At 44.8% G+C, this 9,142-nt stretch overlaps 1 non-coding gene across 1 annotated transcript; it reads left to right on the top strand.

The window, feature by feature from the left end:
• The first annotated feature begins 548 nt into the window (after positions 1 to 548).
• TRNAR-UCG lies at positions 549 to 621 on the top strand. The gene has a single exon. It is a non-coding gene; the product is annotated as a tRNA-Arg (tRNA).
• Positions 622 to 9,142: the final 8,521 nt, after the last annotated feature.

Genomic DNA, 9,142 nt, shown 5'->3' with positions numbered 1-9,142 from the left:
AGCGGTCCCCGCGCGCCCGCCTGCCGGTGCCCGGCGGCGGCGCCGCGGTGTGCCCTGGGACTAGCCGCCGCCCTGCTCTGGGCCTCGCTCCCTGATTGGAGGGAGGGGCAGCGCGGCCACTCAGCGACCCCTTCTCCCCCGCGCCGAACCCGCCGGAAACCTCAGTCCGCCCGGTAGTTCCCGGTCTGCAGCTCCCCAAACCCTAGGCAGGCGAGGCGGTGTCCCCCTCCCCGCGGCCTATGCAGCCTCGGGGTGGCGTGTGGCACTTCGCCTCGCTGGCAGCCGCAACTTCCCGTCAGCACCCAGCTCGGTCCCGCGGCTACCCAAGAGGCAGGCGGGAGACACCCGGAGCGACCAATAGGAGGACTGCAAATGGACCGATCCGCCCGCGGGGAGATTAAGGGAACTTCCGGGTAAACCCTCCCAGCGACAGGCTGGGAACCAAGGTCCAACCTCCCCTTCGCAGGAAGGAAGTAGGTTGGTCCCAACCAAGCCAGTGGGCGGTAACAATACTTCTTAGGCTGTCCAAAGAAGTAGTTGTATGGGGTGGCCGCGTGGCCTAATGGATAAGGCGTCTGACTTCGGATCAGAAGATTGCAGGTTCGAGTCCTGCCGCGGTCGCTAGGAGTTGCAAATTGAGCTTTTGCTTCGCCTCTCAAGAGTGAAATACTAGGGCAGTATGAACCTAGTAGCAGGTTTCCTACTCATTGAAATCTGGAAACGCCCCAATCTGCGGAAGTCCTAGGTGCGAGAGTTCATATCCAAAATGTACTATTTCACCACGCGGCTAGAGAAGGAGGAGGTATTTTATGTGGAAATTCCTAGTGTTAATTGATCCTGGTACTTACTACGCCTCACTACTAAAGGGAAGCCCCTTAACTCGCTAGTCCGGGCACCCTCTCCCCATCTCCGGCAACTCTGATGGATAAAAGTGGTGCATTTGGTTGACCTACCCGTTTTAATCACGGCCAACTGGGCTACCCATGAGCCGCTTAGCCCCTCTGACCCTGGAAGTAGCCAGAGCGCCTTCCTCTTCTCCCGCCTTCCAGCATCTAATCTTCTTGTCTCCGCATCCTTGTCCGGTTGTTCCAGGTACATACACTATGGAACAACTCTGCTCTCGGCGCTCCGCGATATAGTGCCGTGCAGAGTGCGGGCTCAGTGAATAACAAGGGTCTGGGGAATTGGAGCTATGGTGGCATAGTGCCTAAGGCATTTGATTGCTAGCTAAGCAGAAGGCTGGCAATTCAAACCCACCAGCCACTCCTTGGAAGGAAGGTTTGGCAACCTTCTTCCGTAGTGATACCGCCTCGGAAACCCAAGGAGGGGTCTCTATGAGTCGGATCCGGCTCGACACAGTGCAGGGGATTGGAGCCTGAAGACTCACCCGCACAGATGAGGAATGGTAGTGTGAGAGATTAGGGACCTACCCGAGATCACAGAGCTGATTGTTGTTGTTGTTTGGTGCCGTGGAGTCGGCTTGACTCATAGCGAGTGGCTGAATGACTTGGCGACAGTCATTCAGACAGAACGAAACACTCCCCGGCCCTGCGCCAGCCTCACAATCCTTGCTACGCCTGACCCCATTGTTTCAGCCCCTGTGTCAATCCATCTTGTTGAGGGCCTTACGCTTTTTCGCTGACCCTCCACTTTACCGAGCATAATATCCTTCTCCAGGGAATGGGCCTTCTGACAACATGACCAAGGTAGGTAAGATGAAGTCTGGCGTCCAAGGAGCATTCTGGCTGCGCTTCTTCCAGGACAGATTTGTTAGTTCTGGCGGTCCATAGTACTTTCAGTATTCTTTGCCAACACACCATAACTCAAAATCATCAACTCTTCTTCGGTCTTCCGTATTCATTGTCCAGCTTTCACATGCATGTGAGGTGATTGAAAACACCATGGTTTAGGTTAGGCACATCTTCGTTTTCAAAGAGACATCTTTGTTCTTAGCATTCTAAAGAGGTCTTTTGCAGCAGCTTTGCCCAGTGCAATACGTTGTCTGATTCCTTGACTGCAGCTTCCATTGGCGTTGATTGTGGAGCCAAGTAATATGAAATCTTTGACAACTTCCATCTCTCCATTTATCTTGATGCAGCTTATTGGTCCAGTTGTGCAGATTTTTGTTTTATGTTGAGGTGTAATCCATACTGCAGACTGTAGTCTTTAATCTTTATCAGTGAGTGCTTCAAGTCATCTTCACTTTCAGCAAGCAAGGTTGTTTCATCTGCATATCATAGGTTGTTAATGACTCTTCCTCCAATCCTGATGCCATGTTCTCTTCATATAGTCCAGCTTCTCCGATTATTTGCTCAGTGTACAGATTGAATAAGTGTGGTGAAAGGATACAACTCTGATGCACTCCCTTCCTGATCTTAAAGCATGCAGTTTTCCCTTGTTCTGTTTGAACGACAGCCTCCTGGTCTATGCACAATTTTCTCACGAGCACAATAAGTGTTCTGGAATTCCCATTCTTCTCGATGTTATCCATAATTTGTTACAATCCACACAGTCGAATGCCTTTGCATAGTCAATAAAGCACAGGTATTCTTCACAAGATATACACAGGTATATCTTTCTGGTATTCTTTTCTTTCAGCCAACATCCATCTGACATTGCCAATGATATTCCTTGTTCCACATCCTCTTCTGAAGCCAGCTTGCATTACTGAAAGATCCCTGTCAATATATTACTGCAACCATTTTTGAAATATCTTCAGCAGAATTTTACTTGCATGTGGTATTATTTTGTTCAGTAATTTCCACATTCTGTGGGATCACCTCTCTTTGGAATGGGTACAGACATGGATCTCTTCCAGTCGGTTGGCCAGCAGTTGTCTTCCAAATTTCTTGGCATAGATGAGTAAGTACCTCCAGTGCAGCATACATTTGTTGAGTCATCTCAATGGGTATCCCTTCAATCCCTGGACCCTTGTTTTTCACCAATTCCTTCAGTGCAGCTTCGATTTCTTCCTTCAATACTGTTGGTTCTTGATCATATGCCACCTCCTGAATTGGATGAACACCAACCAATTCTTTTTGGTCTGTGTATTCCTTCCATCTTCTTTTGATGTTTCCTGCATCATTTAATATTTTTCCCATGTTGTTGTTATGTGCCATCAAGTCGGACCCGACCCCTCTTTGGGTTTCCGAGGCAGTATCACTATGGAAGTAGTTTGCCCCATCTTCCTTCCGAGGAGTGGCTGGTGGGTTTGAACTGCCAGTCTTCTGGTTAGCAGTCAAGTGCCTTAGGCACTAAGCTACCAGAGCTCCTGTTTTTCCCATGGAATCTATTTTCCCCATAGACTCTTTCAATATTGCAACTCAAGGCTTGAATTATTTCTTCAGTTCTTTCAGCTTGAGAAATGCTGAGTGTGTTCTTCCCTTTTGGTTTTCTAGCTCCAGATCTTTGCACATTTCATTATAATGATTGACTTTGTCTTCTCAAGCTTCTCTTTGAAATCTTCTGTTCAACTCCATTATCTTGGCATTTCTTCCATTTGCTTTAGCTACTCTATGTTCAAGAGCAAGTTTCAGAGTCTCTTCTGACATACATTTTGGTCTTTTCTTCCTTTCCTATTTTTTTAATGACTTTTGCTTTCTTCATGGATTATGTTCTTGATGTCATCCCACAAGACATCTGGTTTTCAATCATTGGTGTTCAATGCATCAAATCTGTTCTTCAGCTGGTCTCTAAATTCAGGTGGGATATAATCAAGGCCATATTTTGGCTCTGGTGGACTTGTTTTAATTGTCTTCAGCTTCAGCTTGAACTTGCATATGAGCAGTTGATGGTCTATTCCACAGTCAGCTCCTGGCCTTGTTTTGGCTGAAGATATGAAACTTCTCCATTGCCTCTTTCCACAGATGTAGTTGATCTGATTCCTGTGTACTCCATCTGGCAAAGTCCATGTGTATAGCTGCCATTATGTTGTTTAAAAAAAAGGTATTTGCAATGAATAAGTCATTGGTCTTGCAAAATTCTATCATGAGATCTCCAGCATCATTTCTATCACCAAGGCCATATTTTCCAACTACTGGTGATTCCTCTTTGTTTCCAACTTTTGCATTCCAACCACCAGTAATAATCAACATATTTTGATTGCATGTTTGGTTCATTTCAGACTGCAGAATTTGGTAAGAATCTTCAATTTCCTCATCTTTGGCTTTGGTGTTTGGCACATAAATTTGAATGATATTACTATTAACTGGTCTTCCTTGTAGGCCTATGGATATTATCCTATCACTGACAGCACTATACTTCAGGATAGATCTTGAAACATTCTTTGTGATGATAAATGCCACACCATTCCTCTTTAATTTGTCATTCTTGGGGTTTTGGTTATCTAGTGCCGCTCTGTCAAGAATATACCACAAATGGGATGGCTTTAATAGGAGTTTATTCTCTTACAGTTTTGGAGGCTAGAAGTCCATGTTCAAAGTGCCAGGCTCTAGGGGCTGGGTAAAAGTCCCTCAACCTTGAGCTTCAGCTCTGCCTCTGGCTCCTGGCCCACTGAAGCTGAAGCTGGAGGCTTTCTTCACTCAGGCAGCTGCTGGCTCCTGAGGCTGACAAACCCAGGGTCAACAAGTAAAAAGGCACAGTTCCAATGTTACCAAGCCACACAATAGGCCATTAATTCAAGTCCATTGAAAGTCCCAAGATCAGCAAAGCAGGGCAGGCTACTGAATGAAGATTCGGCTACATGCAGGGTTCAAGCATGCCATCACCTGGAGACCTTCCTCAAAGTTGCTTCTTATGTACTGGAAGCAGACCATATCCCTAAAGCAGCTACTCAGCTGCTTCAATAGATTCCACCATGGAGCTGATTACCAGTCTCGCCATGAGGAATAACTACGTCCAGCTGCCCAGCCACTCAACCAGACTCAGCCAAATTGACACATAAACTTAACTACCACACCCAGCACAGTAGATCATATGATTGTCTGATTCAAAATGGCTAAAACCAGTCCATTTAGCTCACTAATGCCTAGGATATTGATTTTTATGTGTTCCATTTCATTTTTCACAACTTCCAATTTTCCTAGATTCATACTTTGTACATTCCATGTTCTAATTATTAATGGATGTGTGCAGCTGTTTCTTCCCATTTTCAGTCATGCCACATCAGCAAATGGAGGTCCCGAAAGCTTTACTCTGTCCATGTCATTAAGGTTGACTCTACTTTGAGGAGGCAGCTCTTCCCCAATCATATTTTGATTGGCTTCTGGCCTGAGGGCTTCATCTTCCGGCACTATATCGGATAATGTTTCAGGACTGACTATTCATCAAGTTTTCCAGTAATGTATCAGTGTTTCACTGCTATTCATAAGGTTTTCACTGGCTAATTCCTTGAGAAGTGGATGGCCCTTTCCTTCTTCCAAGTCTGTCTTTGTCTGGAAGCTCTGCTGAAACCTATCCACAATGGGTGACCCTCCTCGTATTTGAAATACCGGTGGCATAATCTCCAGCCTCACAGCAACACACAAGCTATCACAGTATGACAAACTGACAGATGAATGGTGGATACAGCTAATTAGGGAGGAAAATCAGACCTCATAGAAAATCATTCCATACCTCCTAGCCACTACGTGTGCAAGGGCATGTGCTCCCCTGATGTGAACTGAGTTAAGAAATTGACTTTGGTGTTTTTCAGGAGTAAGGAGATACCCGAAGAAACACACACCTCCTCTGGTCCTGTGGGCAGATCCTGGCCCCAAGGCTGCTCACCTCCTCTTGCCATCCTCAGGGGCAAAGAGAAACCCCAGACCAAGGCTTGTGTGTTGATCTTTCCATACATTTTTCTTTATTTTTTAAGTATAAAATATTTTTCTTACACTTTTCTAGGTGTTTTTATACACATACACACCAATGTTGTGTTGTGTTTTGTTTGCTTGCTAGCTTGTTTTAGCAAAAAATAGAATCAAGTCAAAATGTGCCATTTTATAATCTGTGTTTCTCATTTAACCCTGTACCAATGACATTTTTACAAAATTCCTGAAGAAGAGGCACTCAATTTAAAGCAGGGACTCTATGAGTGGGGAAACAATTTTCATTTGTATTTCTTCTAATCACCTACTGAAATTTAGCATTTCCTTCCATTCTGAGCTTAAGCCACCACCCACAGTGGTATAAGCAGTACCTGTGACTTTGTCCCCAGCAGTAATCACAGATATTTAATAACACAATACAATTGTTGCAGGTTTTACAAAATATTGTTTCTACTCATCTGTACTTCAAAATAATAATAGTTACTAGACTGTCCTAGATCCTGTTGTTTAATGAGTATGATAGTTGGAGCTGTGTGTCAACTTGGCTGGACCACAATTCTGTGTGGTTTAGGCAATTGTAGTGTGGGTTGTTCCCATGATGGGATCAGACATATATGTCTTGAGCAGCCAATCCATTGAAAGGGAGTTTCCCTAGGGGTGTGGCCTGCTTCCAATATATTTATGGACATCCTGGGAAAAGAGACACTCTTCTGTGGATCGGGATTCTGCTGTGCTGCCTACAACTGTCCGTGAGCGAACAATCCACCATTCGGCCTGGAGATCTTGGATTCGTCATTCGTTGGAGTCAACAGCCAGTACACTGCCTGCCAACCTTGAGCTCGTCAGCCTCTGCAGCTGTGTGAGTTGGGAAAAGCTGCCAGGTTGATGTTTGATCCAAGAACTTGGGACTTGCCAGCTTCTATAAGTGTGTGAGCCATTTTCCTAAGGTAAATTTCTCTTTCTCTCTATATATAAGCTTTACTGGTTTTGTTTCTCTAGAGAACCCAGATGAACACAATGAGTTAACAAAAACACACATATTACCAAATCATCTATTCGCTCTTTTCAGTATTTCTTTTTTTAACTTTTTATTGTGATTTGGGTGAAATTTTACAAAGCAGGTTCATTTTACATTCAACATTTTATACACATTTTGTTTTATGACACTGGTTACATGCCCTACAGTGTAACAGCTCTCCTCCCACTTTCTCTTTGTGGTTACCCTTTCCATGTGTCCTTCTTGATAGGCATTTCGGCCTCCCTACCTTTCTCCCTGTGGAAATGCTGTCCTTCTGATCTCTCATGGTTGATTTTTCTAAGGAGTGCATCTCCCTGGTGTAGGTGTTCAGGAAGTATGCACATCTATTGTTTGACTGAGAGTTAAACCACTGGAGTCAGTTCACTTCCAGGCTGGAAGAATAATTCAGGGTCATAGTCTCAGGAGTTTCACCAGTCTCTATCAAACCAGTAAGCTTGGTCTTTTTTTATGATTTTGAATTTTGTTCCACATTTTTCTCCCACTCTGTCCAGGATCTCCAGTTTTGATCCCTTTCCAAGTGGCTGAAATTGGTAGCTGGGCACTGTCTAGTTCTTCTGGTCTCAGGGTCATATAGGCTGAGATTCTCTTGGTCCATTAGTCTTTCAGAGTAACTGTTTCCATATTTGATTTTCTTCACTCTTTGCTCTGGACAAGGAAAGACCAATAGTTACATCTTAGATGGCTGCTTGCAAGCTTTTAAGACCCCAGTCCCTACTCACTGAATAAGAAGTAGGATGATATTTTTATATACCATGTTGTGCCAATTGAGCTTGATATGCCCTGTGACTATGGTCTCTTTTTAGTATTTCAATATCTTTGGTTTTCTTCAAAATCCTATGTGCTTAGTACATTTAAACCATTATTTTGAGAAGATGTATATGGCACAGATAAGCTAAGCACTCCTGAACCTAACTGAATGGCACTTCTAAAGAGAATACAGTTCTTGGGCCTGCCTGGCATCCATTGAAGAAAGAATCAATCCTTCCCCATGGTTCAGACCCAGGGGATGGACATGAAGATAACTGCCCCTCTCATAAAGCTACTTCAAGCCAGTCTGATGTCCTCACCCTGGATTCTAATCTTCATATTAGATGGTTGATGCTGATTCCCACTAAGGGAGGATATCAGAAGGCACCAGCCCCTCCTGCCAAGCTGCACCCTGTTTCCAGGCCTTTCAGAGCCTAACTCCTCCACCCTTTTCCTCCTTTTTTGTTCCTATTGGTGACACCTGAGACACCAGATTATATTTTCCCACAATTCCTGGGACCTCTCTCCTCACATCACAAGAGACAAAGTTCATTAGGAACAAAGGCCTGTCCACCAGCCACCCCTTGGAAGAAGAGGGGGCAATCTACTTCCGTAAAGATTGTTGTTGTTGTTGATATGTGCCATTGAGTTGGACTCAATTCATAGCAACCCCTCCTTGGTTTTCCAAGGCAATGTCTCTATGGAAGTAGATTGCCCAGTCTTCCTTCTGAGGAGCGGCTGGTGGGTTTGAACCGCCAGCCTTCTGATTAGCAGTCAAGTGCCTTAGGCACTATGCTACCAGAGCTCCTGTAGAGATACTGCCTTGGAAACCCAATGAGGGGTCTCTATGAGTTGGAACCGACTCAATGGTAGTGAGTTTGTTTGTTTTTTATTTTAGTTTTCTGTCCTAATCAAAGGAGTATCTGGGTGGTGTAGGCCATTAAGCGCTTGGCTACTAACCTAAGGGATGACATTTTTAATTCACCCAGAGATACTTTGGAAGAAGGGCTTTGTGATCTACTTCCAAAAAATCAGCCACTGAAAACCAGGCTTATCTTCTGAGGATGCTCTGGGTGGACTTGAACCACTAACCTTTTGGTTAGCAACCAAGCATAATTAACTGAGTGCACTGCCCAGGGAACTTCAATTACTATGCTATACAGCAAATTCTGATAGACCCTGAACATTGAGAACCCCAGCCTTAAGTTTGCATTATCAGGAAACATGCTGGGTACAGAGGATACAGGTTGATGTGGACCCAGTGTACTGCTGCTGATTGAGGGGCCCTCCAGTCACAGTCTGTTCCTCCAGGGTCTCTCTTATGAACTCAGTTCTTAGTGGGGGGAAAAAAAAAATGCAAAACTCACTGCCACTTCTGAAAAGATGGAGGAATAGGCAGACAAGTGGCACAGACCCTCTTCAACAAAGAAAAGAAAAACCAATTGGCAGAGATATAGAAGATAATCCTGGAACCCTGAGCTTTGAAAGGAGCTATACAGAAGTGGATTAGGCACCAACTACCAGGAGCTCTGGTAGCATAGTGGCTAAGGCACTTGACTGCTAACCAGAAGGCTGGTGGTTCAAACCC

The sequence above is a fragment of the Orycteropus afer genome, unplaced genomic scaffold (assembly GCF_000298275.1).
Source record: "Orycteropus afer afer isolate SDZICR_OR568_19922 unplaced genomic scaffold, OryAfe1.0 scaffold00150, whole genome shotgun sequence".
NCBI lineage: Eukaryota > Metazoa > Chordata > Mammalia > Tubulidentata > Orycteropodidae > Orycteropus > Orycteropus afer.
Note: the sequence above shows the minus strand (reverse complement) of the source record. Positions and strands in the feature narration are given on the sequence as shown.